At 43.6% G+C, this 22,291-nt stretch overlaps 1 protein-coding gene across 2 annotated transcripts in view; it reads right to left on the minus strand.

Moving 5' to 3' along the window:
* The window catches only part of LPAR1 (lysophosphatidic acid receptor 1), a 69,502-nt gene extending 50,368 nt beyond the window's left edge, over positions 1–19,134 (minus strand). Inside the window, exon 1 of one of the 2 annotated variants that reach the window (XM_040580469.1) lies at positions 19,033–19,134. The gene's annotated coding sequence lies outside the window, so the exon portion shown is untranslated. Of the gene's footprint in view, positions 1–3,426; positions 3,525–19,032 lie in introns of those variants that run through there. The other variant, XM_040580470.1, reaches the window with a different exon arrangement.
* Positions 19,135–22,291: the final 3,157 nt, after the last annotated feature.

A 22,291-nucleotide genomic window follows, 5' to 3' on the forward strand; every position in this document is an offset into this window, starting at 1 on the left:
TGAATGTTGGAAGTGAGTTTGTTACGTGGTGTACTTTGACAAATAAACGTGCAGAAGGAGAGGCATAAGACATGTGAAACTTTACTGGATGACCCGCCAAAGCATAAGGACAAAGTGAACTAACTGAAGCAGTTATGATCCCTACAATCCGTATTTCCTCCCAATTCTGCCCTCTCTCTCTGTTCCAGGGTGTGTTCTGCCTGCAAATGAAGATAACCTCCTGCGCCCGGTGTCAACTTGCTCAGCAGTTAAAAGAGCTGCAGTAAGTTAATAGCTGTGATTCAGTATTGGGTAAAAGCAGCAGAAAAGAAATAAAAGAGATTTCCAGACAGATGGTGCGGCCCATTGTTATACTCTTGCCCTAAAGTCCTTCTAAACAACAGCAACAGCTCTTCCACTTAATGAGACTCTTTCCCTACCTTCTCCCCATGAAATTTCTGATGTCTCAGGAAGGACATCTCCCCTTTCAGCAGATGCATCAGAACAATTTGGAAGCTGACACAAAATTAACTGTCCCTGCCAAATTTGAATACACACATTTTACTGTACAAATTCTGCAGCTTCGTTGCTGTCAGCCTGACTCTCTCACCTCATCCCCCTCTCCTGAAAACAGAATAAAGGCTCCCACCACAGCAACATCTATTACTACAGCAGTAAGTCCTGGGCTAGATCTAGTATATGGTACTGATGAAACAGCTTTACCAGCAGTGAATCTGAAGTTACACTGCTGGAATTGGAAGTCATTTTGTCGATAATAGCATGGAAGAAGATTATCATTTCTGACGTCACAGGGACTGATGTGAGCTCTGACTGGGTTGTACCACTGTTCATATACATCATAGTAGGAAGTGGATGCAACTATTCAGCATGGCTTCAGGCCAACTACCAACAAATTGCCCAAGTTACATCTGTTATTACAGCACATGGAACACTACCCTCTGCTGCCCCAGTGAAGGCCGGTTGTACAAATGTGCCTCATCCCAAAGCCTTCCCATCTGTTGCTTCTAGTCACTGGACAGACTGCTTTAAAGAGCTATGGAGCTGTAGCATCTTGCCCATTTGGAAGATCTTAATCAGAATGAATAAATGAACTGTGAAAATGGATTTGTGAGGTTTTACTGAAGGGTCATTGAAGCCTGGAAGGGGAGTGCCAGAGGAAAGGGACAATGTTTCTCTGCTTCCTTTGCTGTACCATCACCCCCCCTGGAAACAGCCTCTGCCAGTAAAGCTAGATGTTTCTTGAGTCCATCTTCACTGTCTAGAAAACTAGGTTTTACTGGAGTTTGCTAATACAGGGGAAGGTTCAGACACAACTATTGGAGATCTCTACCTTGCAAATGCTGCAAAAAAACCCCACCCAAAAACCAGAGTAAAACATACTTGATGATCTCTGCCCTCTCCCGTTAGTGAGAGTGACTATCACTGAAGTTACAACCAGCCCTAAGAAATTGGCCATTTTTTTCAGTTGGAGATCAAGGACAGACTTAAGATGCAACAAAACTTTACTCATTCCCTTCTGCAGAAGGAACTGAGGTCGTCACAGGGAACAAGGTGGGTTTTCCATCCTGCTGTTATGCTAGCACTTCACACATGGGCAACAAATCCTTTTTTGCATGCACAAAGACAGGCAATAACTACACAGAGTAAAAGATGCTTAAGTAATACCTCATCCCCAAAACACAGCACATACAGTTGCCCAAATTGCAACTGGAAATCAATCTATACCCAGAAACATTTTTCCATCAATTCCCTGTCCTGGTGGAGAAATGACCTAATCGTTTCTTTGCAGTAATCTGTGGTTAATTCCCTTTGAGATTAAATGTCAGTTCTTTGCCAGATGCTGTTTAAGACATCAGACCTTTTCTTTTGCAGGCTGAGTGGGTTAATCCAACAGCATCAATTTATATCTGGATAATTTCTGCTCACAGAACTTCAGTTACTGGTGAAGTAATGCACTATTTGAGCACAATCATTTCCAGAGCAATTATTAAAAAAAAAAAAGGTAATTTTCCAACCTGACACAACAGATGAACAACAAAGAAGCTGTCTAACCAAAATATCATTAAGCTTTAAAAGGGAGGGAGGGAGGGAGACATGCAATAAGAATAATTAAGTATTTTAAGTCTTTCACTGTCATCATCAAACAGCTTGTTAATAACAAAAAAACCTGGCAAATACAATGGATAATTGAGCTGGCTGGCCCCCAAACCAGGATCAGTTAGCACTAACCCCTCTCTCCTGCCATCACTGTTTGGCTATATGGTAGCAAGACGAGATCCAGTGAACTGGGGACACTTGCAGGGCTGCAGGAGCACTAGTGGAGCTGCACTTCAGGACATCCCATGCAAACGCAAAGGCTTACAAACACCTGCAAAAGGGTTGGCAGTGAGGTAGGCTGAGATAGCTTCCTGCCAAAGTGCTGAGAGAGTGCAGAAGAACAGCCTCCAGCAAGACCTCTGGACAGCAAGTGCCATCACTACCTGCCCTCTGATCTCCAGCATGCTGCCTGACCCACATCAAAGCCTCCCAGGAGACCAGAATGAAAGAACACGAATACCCCAACAGATCAAATCACAAGAGCAGAGAACCCCTCTTTTGGCTGTTGAAAAACATCCTTCCTTTACCCTGTGTGCATCATCTGCTTTCTGGCTTTTTTTCTTTAAACGTGATCTGAGCACTTGTGACTTTAACAACCAAAAAAGCAGAAGGACAAAAAAAAAACCAAAACAAAAAACCCAACCTTTCCCAAGTTCAGATCTAACCCACCCCCTGAACATGCCAAGGCAAGTACTGTTTACACTGCCGCTGCTCCAACTTCAGAACGACAATGTCCTAAAAAAATTGTCTTGGAAGTGATTCAGCATCACAAAGACAGACCACAGAACCAGGGATTTTATTATTGCTATGGTCCCACTGCTTCTGTGTGTGTGATGCCTGCCTTGATTGCACTTTTTCAGCCAAAGCTTACATTCCACACAATATGTATAGCACAACCACCTCTTAGCCACTAACAGCATCAAAAGCAGGACAGCAGCATGTTTAGCTGTGTATCACTTTGCAGACTGCTTTACTGAGAACAGCAACCACTGGCCAGAGCATTCAGCTTTTACTTAAGCCAAAACAAAATATTAACAAAAAACAACTTGCGAAATTTAACCTCAACTTGCTCACCCACCTGAAAAGCATCTTACCAAACAATCAGAAATAAGAGAGCTAACTTAATGAGATCAAATAAAAATGCAGAAGCCCAAAAGTGTATTACTAAACAATAAAGAAAAGGAAAAAAAACCCCACACAAAACAAAAAGGAACTCGTCTTTCCTACTTTCCCTTCTGCCTTCAGCTAACTCACACCTGTACACCTCAAAGAGTTTTTAAAAGGTGTTCCAGGGAAGTCTGCAACTTTCTGAAGATAGAAGAGACTTACAGTTTCCACGGCTTCAGTCTTCACTTTCAGGAGAGTAATACAGCTGTTAGCTTTCCTCATATAAGGGGGAAAAAAGACGAAGCTTTCAGCAGTAATCCAAGGCTAGAAAGAAAATTATTTCAACACAAATTTAAGCAATTGTCCTTACATTCAGTAGGACTCTTCCACAACACAATAATCAACAAAAGATCCAAAATCTACGTCATTTGCATTCACAGCACAGCCTGTGCTTTGGGGTGGGGTGGGGGTGGGGAAGACATCAGTCGAATCTTTCTGAATAGGAGCTCTGTGGTTAATCAGGGAAAGATCATTGTTCTGGTCTCCATAACTAATAACTTGAGTACTACAGGACTGCTGCTAAATCGTCCCATGACAGAAAACAGCCTGTAACGAGCTCAGCAAAGACGTGTCAGGTGGAGCCTCCTTCCCCACGCTAAACAATTTCATGAACCCTGCAGAGGCAGCACTGTATGAAACCATCCCTCTTCCCCACTGCAAGAGTAAGGAGACAATCTGTCACCTTATTCATTTACCACACACTGAACGAATTTACGACCATAAAACAGTACCACCGTGCAGTGGCACGCTCCTTGAGAAGCCATCTACTCTCACAGAGGACACATGGGTCAGGAGAGACACCTTCCTACTCATCCCCTGGAGGCAAGATCAGACCCCCTGCCCACTCCTCCCAAAAAGCACATAAATCTGAATGTATATAAAACCATCCCAAACAATAAACCTCTATTCACAGATTTTCAATGCAAAAAAATCAGTAGACAGTACACTACCCTGAGGCACTTATCTTGCAGGGAAATGTTTTCCATATGCCATTCTTATTTTGCCTGTCCCTGTGCCTCATACCCCTTTTGAGGATGAAAAAAGCAGGCTGAGTTCCACCAAAGGCCAGACAGTCCAAGTGTCAGTAATTGACCTATGCATGTCTGCCCTTTTCCTTTACCTGCTCTGATGTTTATCCCCGGAAAGGACCTTCAGTTGTTTTACTGTGGCCACCATGAAGGCTCTTTGGTGAGTAGATTATTCCTCAAATTACAAGCCTTTCATTCCTTCTGGAATTGTTTTTGTCTTGGGGTTGTGTTTGTTGTTGGGTTTTTTTTTTGGGGGGGGTGGGGTTTTTGTTGTTTTTTTTTTTTTTTTTGGGGGTGGGCAGGGTTGTTTTGTTAATTCAGGGAAACCAGGAGTCTGATCCTCTGCCTATGAAGTTCAAATGCATTTTGTTGATGACCTCAATGGCAGGCAAAGAAGGCAGGAGGACTCCCACTTTCCCAAGCATTTGCTACAGGTCCAAGTGAAGTCAGAGAGCTCCAGCACCGTTATTTTGCGGCACGTACCCACGCTATTTCCAACATGCATGAGCTGGTTACTCATGGTAAAAGGTATTTAAGAAGATGATGTTACAGCATTGATTGAAGCAGAATGGATTCTCATTTTGCCCATTGTGACACATTTTCAGATTAATGGAACTAACCAAAAACATCTTGAAGGAAAAACAACAAACATCTTCCCTCCTCTGTGTCAGTGGTAGCAAGATGCTTCATCAAAAGGTCTTTTCTAAGGCATATAAACATCCCATCATGAAGGCAGGAAACTAAACATTGCTGTATCTGATTAAAAATAAAAGAGATTTTTCTTGGCCTTTCTAGTCTTCAGTGTCCAAAACAATTAACTCCTTTCCCTCAGGATATTCTAGGGGACCTGCATCTTTACTATTCTGACTTCTGTTATCAGAATAAAATGCCATCTTTCACTGATCAACATAAAATACATTTTGAAGGGAAACCCCCATATTATTTGGCATTGTAACATGAGAAATCATGAACACATTCACCCTAGATCATGTCAATTACAGTACAAACTGGACTCACATCCGCAGCAGTCTAATCCACAAGGCATGCAGTAGTACACTAGGTTTCTCAGCATACTGCTCAGATGGGATTAAAAAGAAAAAAAAGAGGCACTCATTTTCTATTCAAATCTCAACATTTTTGCTATAAATGCCACCACCATCCTGTCCACAACTCAATCATGCTCCTTTTCCTCATTAAATACAGGAATTTTTCTGTTACACATTGAGGGATTTGAAAACTGATTTATCATTGGACAAAACTTCATTTTTAGTTTGTGTACTTGTCCTTTTCAAGAATCTTTTCTGTACTTCCCTGACCTAGGTCAGCTTGCACCATCCAGTGCAATTCTCTCACTTGCTCAGCCTCCTTTCCTGATTAGTTCCACATTGTACCTATTCAACACACATCTCTTGGGCAGCATTTTCTTGCCTTTAAATCCAAAATGATACTTCATCTTCTCTTGAAGCCTCTTCCTTCTCTGAAAAGATTCTTCAGAGCTTTGCCTTAAAAGTCAGGCCTGCATGGCCTCATTTTCTGCAGCTCCCCCTTTAAAGACAACCCACCAGGTTGCCTTCCCATCACCATCTGGAACCCCTAGACTTATTTCAGTCATTATTTATCAGGAACGTAGCTTCTCCCAGTGGCCTCCATTAATGCTTGTTTATTATGGATTGCTTAGAGATGATCGTTGCTTTCCCACTCTGCAAGGCTGGAGAACCTTTTCCCACCCTCACTTGGGGCAATGAGTTAGCATCTGCCTTAATGCAAGGGATGCTGGCTGGTACATGCATGTTTCTTCAGGTGTTTGGGGAGCCTCTTCAACAGAACTATCAGGTCAGCATAAGGTAAAGTAACCAAACCAACCACACCCACTCACCCACACAAATTGTTTTAAAACATCTGTAATAGCAGCACCAGCTTCAAGAAACAACTGCAGCAGCAGCTCCATTGGATTTTTTGAATTAGTGAGTGCTGGAACAATAAGATGTCCTTGAAAATTAATTTCTTGTTCCTCTTTTTCAAGTTAAAGCAACATGAACTAGGAAGACTCCAGAGTAATAATGCATGCCATTATTTAATTTCAACATTATGTCAGTACTCTAAACTTGAAGAAAAGAACCACCAAGAAAAGGCCAAGAAAATAAAGAGGAAAAGCACAGCTAGACACAGACTGCTGGAAAATAACACCCATCTGCTCTGGCTTATGTAAACAAGTAACTACAATATGGATGGTCTCTCATAGCACAACCACAAGGAAGCTTCTGTCATATGACAATGTTTTCATAATCTGCACTTTCATCATAATGATTTCTAAAGTAAAAAATACTTCTAAAATAAGTAATTCCAAAACAGTTTATTAAATTATTTTAGAATGGTTTATTTCTACTGACAGACATTAACTTTGAAGATGTTAAATAAGAGGGAGGAAAGTTCAGAGTCACCATGGATAGCTTACGATTTAAGCCACACCGTTAACTGTTGCCAGCATTGTGCATGCATGTAAAAGCAGCAAGTATGGTGTATGCTTTTGTCCTCCTCCATTATAAACAAACAAAAAACCAAACCAAAACCCAAGCAAAGAGCCGTTTATTAAAATCATTCTGAACACCGGGGCTGCAAGAAGCAGTTTTCACCTCACAGAGCCAAGACGGAGGCATTGCCTCACACTAGTAGGTGGTAGAATTTAATTCCTAGTGCATTCTCATCACAATTTTGCTTACTAATCAGTATCATTAAAGAAGACAGTAGTAGGCAAAGTCACTTGTATCAAGGTATAAATCACCATGTAAGATACCAGAATGCTTTTCTCCAGCTATCACTCCTCAACGGGAAAAGCAGCAAGAACATAACCTTCTCAACAACTTACAGACCTTTAATATTTATTTCCAAGAAGAAAAAACAAAGTAGTACAGTTAAATACTTCCACAGATCAGCAACAGAGACTCCATTTGTTAACCTCACCTGACACCATCCACCTTTTGTTTAAAACTCAGAAAAGTAGTAGTATGCTGTCATTCTTCTGAAACGAGTTTATATTTAAACATTCAGGCAATATCCTTTTCACTAGATAAAAAACATCTGGATGATAACAGAATGTCACAATTCTTTAAACAGCTTTGAGGGGGGCCAACGTTAAGGCAAATACTTCTTTTTTCCCCCTCCATCCACAAAACAGATGTTCAATCTTCAGGCAGAATGAACCACCACAAAACACAATAATCTGGAAATGCTGAAGCCAAGGAAGTCCACAATTAAGCATGCCAAACCCAAAACCCCAAATTACAAATGTACTATCCTAATATAGATCTACACAGGCCCTGACCGATGGTGCACAAACAAGAGTTTAATTAAGTTTATCTGAAACAGAAACTTGCCTGCCACCCCCCACAAAAAAAGTACATCAAAGACTGCAAGGAGTCAGCTTAACATAGTTCAGGCCAGCACCAATGCAGACAGAGTAACTGTTTATCAACTTCTCAAACTATTCATGCTGCTCCAGAAATGTTTTTCTAACATCTGCATCAGTTCAACTGACTGTTCTCCAGGCAATTTCTGCAGTGCTGTATTTTGCATAGTTAAGCTGAATGAAGTTTAAAGGAATTTAAAATTTACAATAAGAAATAATTATCTTAATGACAGGGTTTAAATTCCCTATTCTCACGTCACTGCTTTTTCCCAAGACCACAGACTTACTTATCTGATGGACAGCAGTGACCCAGAAATAAGATCTTACCTTTGATCTTGCCACAATGGAGGGGGAAGCAAACCCAGTAGCTCAAGACAACAAAAATCGTAATGTTGACAAATGAAAGGTAATTACTTCTTGCCCACCACGCAAGTCTTTGGCGTGCTTAGGGCAATACACACAGAACTTGCGAGTCCAGGCTGTAAAATCAGGGCTGCTTACTTCTTTCTTGGCAGAGATTGAACGGAATTCCTTATCACCACAGTCTAAACCACTGTCTATGCAGCATCCCGCTCAAACAGTTAGGGTTTTTGAGGAACAACTTTTAGGGATGATCAGGAAGTCACACTCCCCAAAATATCCCTGGAGCAGCAACAGCTGTCATGGATGCTCAGCAGAGAGCTGCAGCAGAGTACTGGGGTTTGGCCTTAGGTAGCTCGCTCTGATCATTCCATCAATTCAAGATTTATAAACACAAAGCAGTTCTCAAATATGCCCTGAAAGGAGAAAAATGCAGGACATACAAAAATTCCATCACCTTTCTCTCTGACTCTTCCCCTTTCAATTATCAAGTGAAGTTTAATGCAACTTAGGCTGCTGCCTATCTGAAAAAGCAAGTAAACACTGAGGATGATTAGCACACAGCTTGACTAATTCACTTTAAGAATTGACTTGGATTAACTCTGATTTGTGTTTAGCAGACAAGCTTTTAGTGCATACAAGAGGTCACATGAATTAAGTGGGTTCTTGTAAATTCACACCATACTTCAGTGATTACTCAACTTCGACTAGGTCCTCAGCATACATACTGCCCAATGGAAACAACAAATATTTCAATCAGAGCATTTAGGAGACACCAAGAATTCAAGTGGAAAATGCAAAGCCAGGAGGAAGAATGCAGTCAGTGTAGAACAGCAACAACCACCACCACCACCTAACGCACACAATGGCAGAAAAGTACTATCTAGTCTGGGTCACCACTTTTAAGCTACATGCCCTTTGCACACCTTTTAAAGAGCAAGAAAGGAGAAAAAGCAATCCTATTGTAACTGAATAGCAATGGATTGTTCTTAAAGAAAAAATAAAAGCAAACCTAAATATTATTTTGCCTCAAACTCTACCCTTGGAACTCAGTTCCATGCACATTAGCATGGGTACAAACATTAAATGCACACACACTTCAGAGCCTCCTTAAGACAGTTCATTACAAAAGCGTAAGCTGTAAAGCATTACTCGGGAAACCATGAGGATTCTCTTTGCAACCACACAAATAAGCTAAGTAGTACAAGAGACCCAGGCCACAAAAGGAGAACGTACCGAAATCCATCCACAAACCAGAGTTTTTAGGCACCCCACCGTCGCAACCCACCAGCTGTGTTCATGACACCAAAGCTAAAGGCTCATGCTGAGCTCCCCTGACCCCTGACAAAGCCCACTTAGGCATGCAGGGTCTGGTTTTCAGTCTCTCCTGCTGCTGAGCAGCCTCTCCTACATCAGCCCCTTTACTCCGCTCTCGTGAGACCCCACATGGAGTACTGCCTTCAGCTCTGCAACCCCAATGTAAGGGCATGGACCTGTTGGAGCAGAGGAGGGCCACGAAGATGATCAGAGGGCTGGAGCACCTCTGCTATGAAGACAGGCTGAGAGAGGGCTGTTCAGCCCAGCCTTCCAGTACTTAAAGGGGGCCTTCAAGAAAAAAAGGGGAGGGACTTTTTACAAGGGTTTGTAGCAATAGGATGAGGGGTAATGGTTTTAAACTGAAAGAGGATAGATTTAGATTAGACATTAGGAAGAAGTTCTTCACTATGAGGGTGGTGAGACCCTGGAACAGGCTGCCCAGAGAAGAAGTGGATGCCCCGTCTCTGGAAGTGTTCAGGGCCAGGCTGGATGGAGCTTTGAGCAACCTGGTCTAGTGGAAGGTGTCCCTGCCCATGGCAGGAGGGCTGGAACTAGGTGACCTTTAAGGTCCCTTCCACCCCAAAACCATTCTATGGATCTACACAAACATGTGTCACACAGCAGAATTGGCACCATTTTGGAGAAACCCAATGGCTGCTACTTGGTCAGCCACAGTGTAGGGTCACTGCTGGGTCCCATCTGCCTTCAGTCTTGCAGCAGTCTCCTTTCAAGGGTGCTCCACTTAACCCAACAGGCAACACTGACTGTCGGGAAGAGTAAAGCAATGTAACTAACCAAATCCTCAAAGTTTTCCAGTATAACTATACTAGCATCCCTCTCTAGTGGAGACGCAGCTTACGGAAAAGCCCCCACTGCAGGGTCCCAAGGGGAAGTTAAAACACAGGCAGAACGGTCAGGGGGAAAGATGGGGCATGGGATCACTTCTGGCACAATTACGGGAGGCAGATGCACAGCAGCTTGGCATTCGAGTTTGCCACTAACTGAAAAGCATCACCTCATTTTTGTAGCTCCCCCATGCCTGCCAGTGCTAAAGCAGGGAGGAGTAGGGTGTGGCTTCAATGCCAAAGCCTTTCCTGCAGTTTTGTGCCACTTTCCTGAAGGAAAAAGCAACTGCTTTCTCACAATAATTGTACCACGAGTCCCTTCACAGTATCTTCAAGGCTTATTAAGAAAATTTTAAGGAGGAAAACTGAAAAGAGCTATAAAGAAGTCTCTCAACCAGGTCTTTGTCATTAAAATCTGAGCAACTGGCTTCTGTTCATCAGAAACTTTGTGGAGGAGACACTGAAGATGGAAATATGCAGGACCATGGTAGAAGTGTTCGTTCAGGCATACAAGTTTTAAGGCATTTATGTGTTCTACAGTCATGTAATTCCCTCCTGTCATCAGGTTGTCATCAGCTTGCCCATCCCTCCCTGCATTTTTTCTCTAGGCTGAACCTCTTTGGATGCTTTTGCATGTGAAACTTCAGCAACCCAAGGCAGGGAACAGAAATATATTTTACTTCTTGGAGAACCAGGCACTAAGCTATGCTATTCCTATCACCTGTTTGCCAAACTGCAATAATTCCAGAGACCTATTTTAAGCCCATTTACCAATTACCAGAATTGCTTTGATCACAGCAATACCCTGAAGTCTCAGTCTGCTTCCAGTCTCACGTGCATAGGATATTTGAAATAGGACACTGCAAGTGCTGTAAACAAGAAGCTGAAAGACTAGAGGAGCAGACAGATGAATTTGGAAAAGTCTTCTCTAGTTTGCAAGGTTTCCATACAGGGAAATGCACTGCTCCGAGGTGAAGTTTTCATCAGTTCCATTGAAAGCTTTAGGAGGGGCAAAATGAACCTGATGCATTGTGAGCCACATCAGGACAGCTCTCCAAGCCCTGTGTAGAAACCATGCTCAGGACAGGCCAAAGGCATCCTGGCTCATCTCCACAGCATTAGTCCCCATGTCTGCCACATTTGGGGAGTAACAGCAAGCAAAAGTAAAGACCACTAAACCCGATACCATTACAAATGTCTATCTTTCAAGTGCAACATGTCACATTCATAATGGTATTCCTCGAACATCAGGTACCTATCCAGACATCCGTTTGCCTGAAGTTGCTTACCCCATCACAACATCTCAGGAGAACACAGTGAATCCTATTTCCATGACTATAGCAATGAGGGAGCAGTGACCCTGTTGGAGCACTGGCCTTGCATCTGCAAGAGCATAGCAGTTTACAAAAGGAACACATCGATGGAAACAGCTGAACACCCCGAAGAATTCTTCACCAAAAGCCAAGGCTCCATTCCTCAACCAAATCTAACAATTATGTGGATGGTAAACACATGCTCAGGTGTGACTTACAGCACATCCAAGGTGGCATATAGGACAACATGCTCTTAGTACCTTAGCTGGTTCCTCCTGACAAGACAGCAGTACCCAGGAACATTCTCAGCACAGACCCAGGGAATATTCAAGTTATTTTCCTGTACCAATAATTTGCTAGTCAGACACTTCAGCAGAGCTGTGTACACATTTGCAAAGGCATCTTCCAAGTACAATAGTCAGTGACATTCAATGCAGCATTAATACAGAATTTACTGTGCAGCATTCTCCTTTGGGATTTACAGGCTTGTTATCATCAGTCTGAATCTATTCTGGTCTATCGCACATTGCCACACCAATTTCCTCAATGCTTCTGAACTTCAATAATTAGTTTTCTATGTTAAAAACTAGCCGGCAACTATAGAAATGTACTACAAAGTTTAATCCTATAAGCACATCCTGAGGCAAAGTAGCCAAATTGCCCCTATACATCCTACTTACAGCTTCATTACCACACCAAAGCAACACCTCTCCACTGCAACTCATCGCAGGACTCTACCTACCTTGTAAAACTACTGACCCAATCTCTACAGGGAATCACTGAAATTTACGTCTACCAGCTGAGGTGTCAATGAAAGCGCTCCGAAATGCATAGATAGAAAACACCCACCCCTGCCAGCCTTTGCTGCTACTTTGTATTTTCTTACACGTAACTGTGAAAGTTATTAGTAAAATAACAACCAAATCTTAAGGGTGCTAGGACCCAACAAGTGTTATCACAGCCACACAGTAAGGGACTGGAAAAAAACACAAGAAAATGGATCCCACCAAGAAATTCAGCGAGCACCTGACACAGGCAGGGGAACCGAAGGAATACCATGTCTTGACCACAGTAAGTACCAGCACCATCCCTCCCAGTTCAAGGCAACTTCTAGGGGCAAGGTGATCTCCTGCCGACACAGCAGTTCTCCACTGAGGTCTCCTGCCTTTAGCCAGGCAGTCGAGGGCCAGCAGCTGTACCTGGTGCTGCTTCTCGACAACTTGCTTCACCTTGCCCCAGAGCAGCAGACAGTGGAGATGCTCACCACCTGCCAGGCTGCCATGCTGCCAGCTGAAGGGACAGTGACCATTGCACCAGCAGTGACTCTTGCTCACTGCTGGCAAAGTTGATTTGGAAATGAGCAGCAAAAACACTAGGGCTTTCTTCTGCACCAACAACCTGGTGACACCTGCAGCCTGGCTGGGGACAGGACGAGAAGGGGAAGGCACACTGCCCGTCACACACTGCAGCTATGTAGCGGCACCCCAGTTCCCTCGCTCTGTCAGCGGCAGCAGCTCAAGGCATTGGGACACCATCCTGCAGGTCTGACATCCACAACAGATCAAAAGCAGATGACGAAACATTTAGCGAAATGCAGTGGCAATGTACCCTTTACCAATGACCCACTGCAACAGACAAAACAACACTTGCCACGCTTGCAAGATATGTAGCTATTTCCTCTTGAGAGGTTAGCAGCCTTTCGCCTTTCCTGCACACACCGACCTGAAGGATAACTACCTAACAGATAGGTATGAACAGCATCTCCCTTGACTTCTCAGATACCAGTAAGTCTTTGCTGGAGTTAGTGTCAAAGCTTAGTGCTCTTAAATAATCACCCACACATTCAAAGAAAATTTGAATCTCTCTATGCAGTTAAACATTCAACACTCATCCAACACTTTTTTTTTTTAATTTAAGCAGAACTGCATCCAACTTCTTCACAATAAAAAAGGATACTGTTCTAGTCATACATATATTTTTCCATCCAGGCTGAAAACAATCATCCTCAATGGCCGAAGAAGTTCTAAGAAAAAGTCTCTGCAAACTGCTCCTATAAATAATGTACTGGCACCATTTTGTATTTGACATACACGCCCTAAAAAGAAGGGGAAGAGGGAGGGAAAGGGGCTTACAATCAAAAACAGTATGCATTTCCTTTGCCAGATTTTTACCACTCTGAAAATCTCCAGCATTCTGTACAGAAAGATCTTCCCTTTGATGTCAATCCAATGCTTTTTTGCTTGCTCCTGCAAGCACTGCAGTATGCAATAAATTTTCTAGCTGGCAAAGAAACGGATGTACTTTCTAGAGAGTACCTCTGAAATTCACCCTACTTAGAGGGTCACTGTGGCACACAGATTCCTAAAGAAAAGGCTAACGGGTGCGTAGGTCTCATGCGGGCATGTTACAGACATTTGAAGTTCATCATATATGACCATCAAAATGATCAGCACTATTTCATCAGTTTCAAAAATCCACTTCAGCTGATGTTTGCCTGTTGTTCACAGCCAGAAGCAAAAGCAGATATTACAAGGCTCAAATACTTGCCATCTTTGTATTTTTAAATAGAATTTAGAGGTTTTCACCTTCTGTCTAGAATACGCCACATGGGAGCCAAAACAAATAATCAGTTCCAATGCCTCTCAAGTTGAAGTAATTTAAAACAAAAATAATGCAATTGGCACAAAACTTGCAGTTCTCACCAATACAGTACTTGTGCCCCCAACATGTTTCCTCCTGAAAGAGATGCAGCCGTCCCACTTTTGCAACTGGAAGCATTTTTCATGTCACTGATCCATGCTGTGTACCCCCACCTCAGCAGCAGACCACGATGCGATCTGCGAGTGGAAAAATGGGGAAATGCTTACCTCCTCTTTCCCTAGCAGGAACAACAGCCAGCTCCTCATCCAGCTCCACCAGTGATAATCTTAAAGGCGTTTGGAAAGCAGAACACTCCCCACACGCCCCAGCCTAGGACACTGTCCAGGCTATTCATTCCAGGAGTAGCCTGAGGAGGAGGGACATGGTTTCTGCCCCCCTGGCAGCATGGCTGGCAGGGGCACGCATGCCTTACCCAGACTCCTTGAACCACAGCAGCCACATGAATCTGTGGCTGTTTTCATCTGCCAGAAGCAGAGGAAGAAGGTTTGCTTTCTTTTTATGAAGAAATACTTCTTCACAATGGGGCGAACATGCCAGTGCTCACCCGTTTACATGCACTAACTTAACTGCCTACATTACGTGGGTCAAGAAGGAGCCAGATGCAGTAGAAAGTAGATGCAGGTCTGAGAAAAACGTGTTTAACAAACTACTCCAGGCTGTGCCTGTCAGGAAATTCTGGGGACTTTGCACTGATCTAAGCAAGGGTATTGTTCCCTATGCAGAAATGTAATGTCTTAACCACCTTAAAAGGTCTCTTTGAAGGGCTCCTTAGAGAAATGGAATGATCTTGGAGTGGCCATATGTAATAGGGGCACACATATACTACCCAAACTGGCACTCACTAGGTTCTTTTCCTTACTGGTGCTAATTGCACAAATAGAAGCTACATTTTCAAGAATAAGAGGCACCAGTTATTAAAAAATGAAAATTGATCCTAGAGTGAAACCTTCAGTTAAACAATGACCAAGACTTTACAAGCCAAGCATGCTGTTAATCAGCTCAGGTGTGGAGGAAGAGCTTCAGGCAGTCAAGGAACAGCAACAGGTGAAAGGAGAGATCTGGATATACAAAGGCAGGCACTTCTCAGAATTCTCGAACTTCATTAAAAATCAAAACAAGGCACCAGACCTGCTTCAGATGTTCACTCTCATTTGCTTCAGCACAGCAATGAAAGTGCAAAAATGCATAGGCAATGCTTCTACTTGTTTTAAAGCAACTAAGCTTGAAAGATAAATGAAGAAAACCAAAATCTGAGTCCCCTGAAATGTAAGCAGAACAGCAGCTCTTATTCCCTCCATAGAGCTTTCCTCTGCCCTAGAGTAATATTTCTGTCAAAGCAACACACCAGCCTTGCACCTAATCCAAAGCCGTTCAGTGCCAACAGAGATTTTGCATTGATGCCTATGGGCCATGGATGAGGCCTTAAGCATTTCCATTAGCTACAAAGGACACTCAGGGAAAACACAAAATGTCTAAGTTCAGCCCTAATGCTGCATCACTGAGGAGTGTCACATTTCTACGGCATTACCTTGCAACGCATGGAAAAGCAAAGTTAAAAACATACATGGAAAGTGCTACATAATCACTACCTGTCCAGGCCATTACCACCTCAAGTCCCTGTTGATCAGATCTTTCTGGAGAGCAGTGGGCTTCAAATTGTCATTACATCACAAGACTTCAAATGGGGACCTTAACTGAAGGGAAAGCAACCTTAAAGAAAAGGACAGAGCAAAGAAGGGGGGGAAGAGTGCAAATAGGGGTTTTTCAGCTATTACCATTGCCTTTTGATAACTCCTGTGCTTTTGTTTATTTTTATTTTATTTTTTTTACAACAGCACTGTTTACTTTCTAAAAAAGTTTGCTTCCTTTTCTTTTCATAGTGCTAAACTGTTAAAAAAAGAAAGAAGAATATAACCTATTGTGGAAGAAGAAGCAGCAGTGGAATACACAAGAACTAATCCACAAGCTGTTTAGTAAAACAGTTGTGTTTCTTTTTCCTAGCACTACTTGTGTCAGTTGCAATTCAAACAACCCATTTACACAGATTTAAACTGAATTTAAGTGTCCCTTAAATTACATGCATTTTTCTTTACGGAAGGGAGGAATTCTCACAAACATAGCTGATTCCAGCTTTGGGAGGGAAATGATAATGAAAAGGACAACAGTCTCACAATACAACCTGTTCCCACACTCAAATTCTTCTAGGTGTCCTTGGACATCACCAAGACCATAAGTAACAGCTGTGAGAACTCCCCATCCAGCCCTGCCGGTGACAGAGCTGCACATAATTTCCCCCTGAACTCATGCAATAAAGAAGCCACACAGACAGCAAATGGCACGGTAACAGCGCTCAGCAAGTGCAGGCAGGTCACCACCTAGAGGTGCTCCAAGCCAGCTCTTCAGATATCTGCAGGAGGCAGCTTACCTCTGAGAGCCAGCGCACAGAACTGCTGGGTACTCAAAGATGGTGGTGGTCTCCCAAAAACAAAAGCTACTCAGAAGAAAGACGTGCCTTTCGGTTTAAACCTCAGAATATCAGAGAAAGCAAGCTCAATACGGAGATGCTACTAGGAAACAACCGTTTATTAAGGTGTTATTAATGGCCCATCACAGCAATGCAAAAGCCAGCCCTTACAGAAGTCCTACCTAAGATTCAGCTCCAGAGCTAAACACTTTCATCAATACCCTTGTCCTGTATTCCCCACATGGTTTTGCTGTGTGTAACAAGCCAAGTTAATTTTTTTCTCCTATTTCTTAGCAGAGAAGTAATTAAAATATATGTTTTGTATATCATATATTTACAATCTTCCAGAGTTACTGATGAAAATCATGCAGCTGTTAATTATCTTTGCACACAGTGATAAGACTGCTTGTTAATCACTCATTAAGCTCACATATTAAAGCTGGGTACACAGTGTAGCATTACTTCAATTCTGCATTTCCCATGTGTTTTGTCTCAAAAGCTGTTTAACCTTTCCACCCTTAATATTTGTTTTGAAGAGGGAAGGAAAAGAAAGCAGACACCAGTCAGTATTCTCTCTCCAGCCAGCACCATTACTGGTAACTTCTCAGAACAAAGTTTGTAGCAGCCAAGGGTCTAACCAGTGCAACCTGTAATAAGGAGTGATCTGGACAACAACATACTGAGCATGAAACTATGTTTCCACGTATTCCTAAAATAACATTTCCTTAGTTATTTGCAGCTGAAAAGCCAGAACCACAGCTCAGGTACAATTGCACAGGATGAGACACTGTCAATCTTTTCTGGAAAAACACAGCATTTGATTTTGGGTAGTTAATATTTAATAAAAACAACAGTAAAATGCTGACCTATCGAGTTGCTTTGTAAGTCCGAGCACGTATCAGTTAAGGAAAAACGTACGACATGCCTACAGCTGGTATTAGAGAGCTGCAGGACGGAACCTCACTTAAGCCCGTGCGCAGAGAGTATGCTTCAGTCCACTGCTGAAATTGCCAGAAGGTATTATTTTAGTACTACAGTATACCCCATCCTCACACAGGAGTAAAAGTCTGCATGGCATGCAGTCCTGGCTGCCAAATTGAAACATGACTCTCAGACCTGAGAGTGACTCATTTTAGACCAAATGGTACAACACACCAAACCTGACTTAGCTTGCAAGAGAATTTCTCTGAAAAGATAGAATTGCAGCAGTTTTAATTGTAAAAGAATGCAGCTACCCTAATTCCCCAACACTTTGGGAACACAGGTTGCCTACAGAGGCTCCTGCAAGAAATTTTGCCTTGAACCTTAAAAAGAAAAATTACAGCGGCGGGGGGGGGGCGGGGGGGGGGGGGGGGGGGGAGGGAAGACAAGAAAAAAAAAGGAAGTGAGGATTTGAGCAGCTTCTAATTTTTCTAATTTCTTCAGACAACTGAAATCAAAAAGGTATGACCTTGTTTCACAGAGAAATGCACAAGAAAAAAAGTTTAGGCATTCCAACATTTTTCTGATAAAGGGCTATACAGAAAACTTTTCACACATTTCCATAGGAAGAATCTTTTTTTGGCTGGGAGGTTTCCCATTGTGGAGCTATTAAAAAAGAACATGCACAAAGGAGTGAGACGAAGAAACTTGGTCCCTCTGGTTCCACCTCTCTCTTCTCACTTCACTTTCCTAATGGCTTTTAACCTAAAGCTCCCCTCCTTCTTCCCACCTTGCCCATCTTTCTCTAATACTCCATACCCTGATACTTCCCATTCATCCTGTGCCTGTGCTTTACCTTTGCAAACACCACGGATACACGCACACATGTCCCATCTGACTTTAGCAGGCTCTTCATCCAAAGGACTGAGGAAGTCAGGGGAGAGAGGTGGCAACCATTTTTTTTTTTTAGCTAGGACTTTTTCCACTGTCTTAATTTGGTATAAATAAATCCAGAGAGACTTCGTGGAAAAAAAAAAAAAAAAAAAAAAAAAAAAAAAAAGAAAAAAGAAGTTAAAAACAAAAAAGAAGAAAAAAAGTTAGGACAGGCCCTAAGTAAGCGAACAGTGGCAGTACTGTCAGTGTCCCTTCATCAACCAAGTGTCCATTCCTTATTCCAGGCCAGCCTCAGCGGCGTTAGTCCAGCAAGAACAGCAGCCGGACCCGCCGCCCAAGCCCGCCCAAGCCCACTCCCACGGCGCCCCGTGCCGGACCCCCGCTTGCGGCGCGCCGCCCGCCTCGCTGCGCCGTGCACCCGCCGCGGTTGGCACCAGGTCCGGCAGCACCGCGGAAAACACCCAAAAAGAGGAGGAAAAGCCCGGCGGCACGCAGGCGGAGCCCCGGGACGGCGGGACCCCTGCTCCGCTGCGCTGGCGGCCCGCCGCGGGGCGCTTACCTGCGGGAGCTGCGCGGGCGCGGCTGGAGGGAGCGCGGCGCCGCCGCCGCCACCGGCGCGCACAGAGGGATGAGAGAGAGGGCGGGGGGGCGGGGAGGGACGGGCTCCCTCCGCCCCCGCTCCGCCCGCCTCCGCCGGGCGGGGGCCCAGGTGCGCCCCGCGCCGCCCCGCCCCGCCCCGCCGGACCCCGCGCCCGCCCCGCGGTGGCCCCGGCCGGGGAGCGCCCGGCATCCCCGGCTCGCCGGCATCCCCGGCTGTCCCGGCGGCGGGCTGGCGGCCGGCCGCGCCTGGCGGCAGCGCTGGCCCGGGTCAAAGGCTACCTCGAGTAGGGGCTGCGGGGCTGCGGGCAAAGGCTGCCCGGCGGCGGCATGCGGGTGTTTCTGGAGCAGCCGAACTTCTCCCGCTGCAAGTGCTGGGACCCCCTGCGGCTGCCGGCAGGAGCCGGGTGCGAGATCCTCTTGCTGGAAGAATCAGTCCGTGCGTTCACCAAACCCCTGTAGCTGGAAAGGGGCAGGGTTGCGCGGCGGATACTTTTCCAGACTTCTTTAGAAGTGTTATTTCATTATACACAACCAGATTCAAATTTCTTCTACTACCCCCAGCCCCCCACCAGCTTTTGCTGTGGAATAGCCTGGTTCCGCTGGATTGCGGGAGCATCTAGAGGCCACTTTTGCATGTGCATGCATCAAGTGAAAAGGCAGTGTAGGCTGCACGGCACTTAGCATTCAGAGGCTGAAGTGCCTAGGCGTTTCTAACCCCTGTAGAGAGATTTTTAGAGAGATTACTTACGGCTATACAAGCCAGCAACTGCCTCCAGCGGTACAAAAGCCCATAATGAAAGACCAAGCCCATTTAAAGTACTCCTGGTGTTTCCCAAGAAGCCAGAAAGTAGCAGAGAGAGTTCTCCTCAAATCACACCTTTGCTTGTGTACTGTCAACACAATGATGACCCTAGCTTCTACAGCTACTGACAGTATCTACTGTATCACTTATATTGCTGTTATTAGAAAGATGTTCATCATCAGTGTGAGCACATTTTTTTACTGCCATGGCTGGTTAGGAGCTCCTTCCCTTTAGGAAGCAGTCAAATGCTCTTGTCTGTGTGTGTATCAAAAATGGTTATGTATGTGTATATATATCTTTATTTCAAGAAGACAGAAGTTTGGTGTCCACACACTACCAGACCTTGTTTTTGTACTCAGCACTGTGATTTAGCACAGAGACTGAGCTTTAACATGCTGAAAAGTCTTGTTAAACATTCAGCAGGCCATTAACTTTGGCAAATGCTTGATTTCATCCTCTATCCATTTTCAAAGCAAGCTACCAAGTGTTTGCAAGGAGTGACCAAGAAGAATGTTCTTTTACAAGCTCTAATACATGGTTTAGCATCCATACACTAAGTGTTGTGACAGTCTTTAATAGTTTCCCATCTATGCACAGGCTGCATCCAGGTCGGACAACAACTGCAGGCTGGAAACAGTGTGCTCAAACTGCACGTGTACACCCTGATGGTAGAAATGGGGTGACTTGCATGACCCACTGGTTGAAAAGCAGATCTTCAGAATGTAAAAATGATTCCTCCCATGCTATGGCAATACGTTTTTCTTGTGTAGCTTCATTATAAACCAGATTTTACTCAGCTTTTTTGGGACAGGGGCTGCCTGCATGTGTCTACAATTCCTGTCCTGTGCTTAGCCAGTTGCCTGGGTACTGCTGTAACAACCAAGAATAAGTTAAATATAATCAAAGCTTCAAGCAAAGGATGAGCTGACAGGACCTACATCTCAGTGGCAAGACCTACCACCCCAAGCAAGCAGGAACATGTTTCATTGTGATGGTGCAGGTATGAAGACGGTCGGTGGGAAGAGCCACTGCATCTGCACATTGGTAATTACCACTGCATAGCCTCCATAAAAACATCTCACCTAGTATGGTTACTCAGATTTGCTGGTTAGGACCTTCTCTAGTGACTTTACCTACTGACGCCTGAAGGAAAAGAGCAGTCTTGTGCTCATGGGGAAAGCATGATCTGTGCATGAGGTGGAATTATATGAAGGCAAAATGATGACACATGTTAAAAAAGAAAAAAAGTATTTCCGAGTCCACCTTCAGTAAAGTAAGGTAGTTAAAGCAGCAATGTTTTTTTGGTTGCTCTGATTTCTGTTAGTGAGTTCAGACAAGCTTGCTTTGCCATGATACAGTGACTTCTCATTTATTCAAGGCTAATATAATTAATTCTCAGTCTCCTACTCTTGCTCTAACTAGAAAATATAGGCAATCTTCAGTAAATCTTAGAAACAGGCAAATACTGAAGGTCCAGGGGAGATCATGTGGTCTGACTAAGTTTAATGAATGTAACTTCTATGAGACTTGGCTGTGCTGCTCCGTGGTCTGAAATGTGTTTATGTAATCACACACAGATGTACTGAATCGCATCAGATAGGGAAGTAGTTTTCACATCTTTCAGCCTGGAAAAAAATTCTGATTCCAGAACAAACCTTCTAAGTTCCATGTGCTCGATTTTGTGAATTGATTCAAATCATAAATATGCTTAACATGTACACACATTGATATATTTAATTCTCAGTGTTCATAGAGTTTCAGCAGTGTTTGCAAGATTAGTCATACAGACCCAGAAAAGTTAAACATCTAATTCCTCTTTGGTAAGGGCCTGGAAAGTACCTCTGGTGTTTTTAATTAAAAAATAAAATTCAGGGAATTTACAGTTAAGATGTCTCTTCATTGTCACTTCTCTATGCAGCATACTGTGGTGTTCTTTTAACAATGGATAATTTAATTTCAGATTGGAAATGTGCCACATCTTTCAGTGCTGTGGATGCTTTGAAGGAAGTGTTAGATGAGACCACAATTAATAGTATCTTAGTGGGGAAAAACTGGGAAGCTTCAGCATTATCTGAGATAGGAATATTAGAGAACTTTAAAAATATTTTCAGTGTAGACTTTTTATTGATCAGCTTTTAAGTATGTTCCAGTTTCTTAAAACACCACTGTCCACAATGCATTGCTTAAGCACATGTTACGAAGTACAGCTCCAGCAATGCATGCAGAATAAAGAGCTCTCTGGAGTGTGACTTTTTGCTCATTTGTTATATATAGACTATCCAAACCCCAGTGCTCAAATGTAAGGGATCTGTTCAGAACAGGATGCAGAGGAATATGAGCAAATAACCTTACCCGCAGTTGGAAGACACGCTGTTCTCCAGAGCAACTTCAGACACATCTGAAGTCCCACAGGAAG

The sequence above is a fragment of the Falco naumanni genome, chromosome Z (assembly GCF_017639655.2).
Source record: "Falco naumanni isolate bFalNau1 chromosome Z, bFalNau1.pat, whole genome shotgun sequence".
Taxonomy (NCBI): Eukaryota; Metazoa; Chordata; class Aves; order Falconiformes; family Falconidae; genus Falco; species Falco naumanni.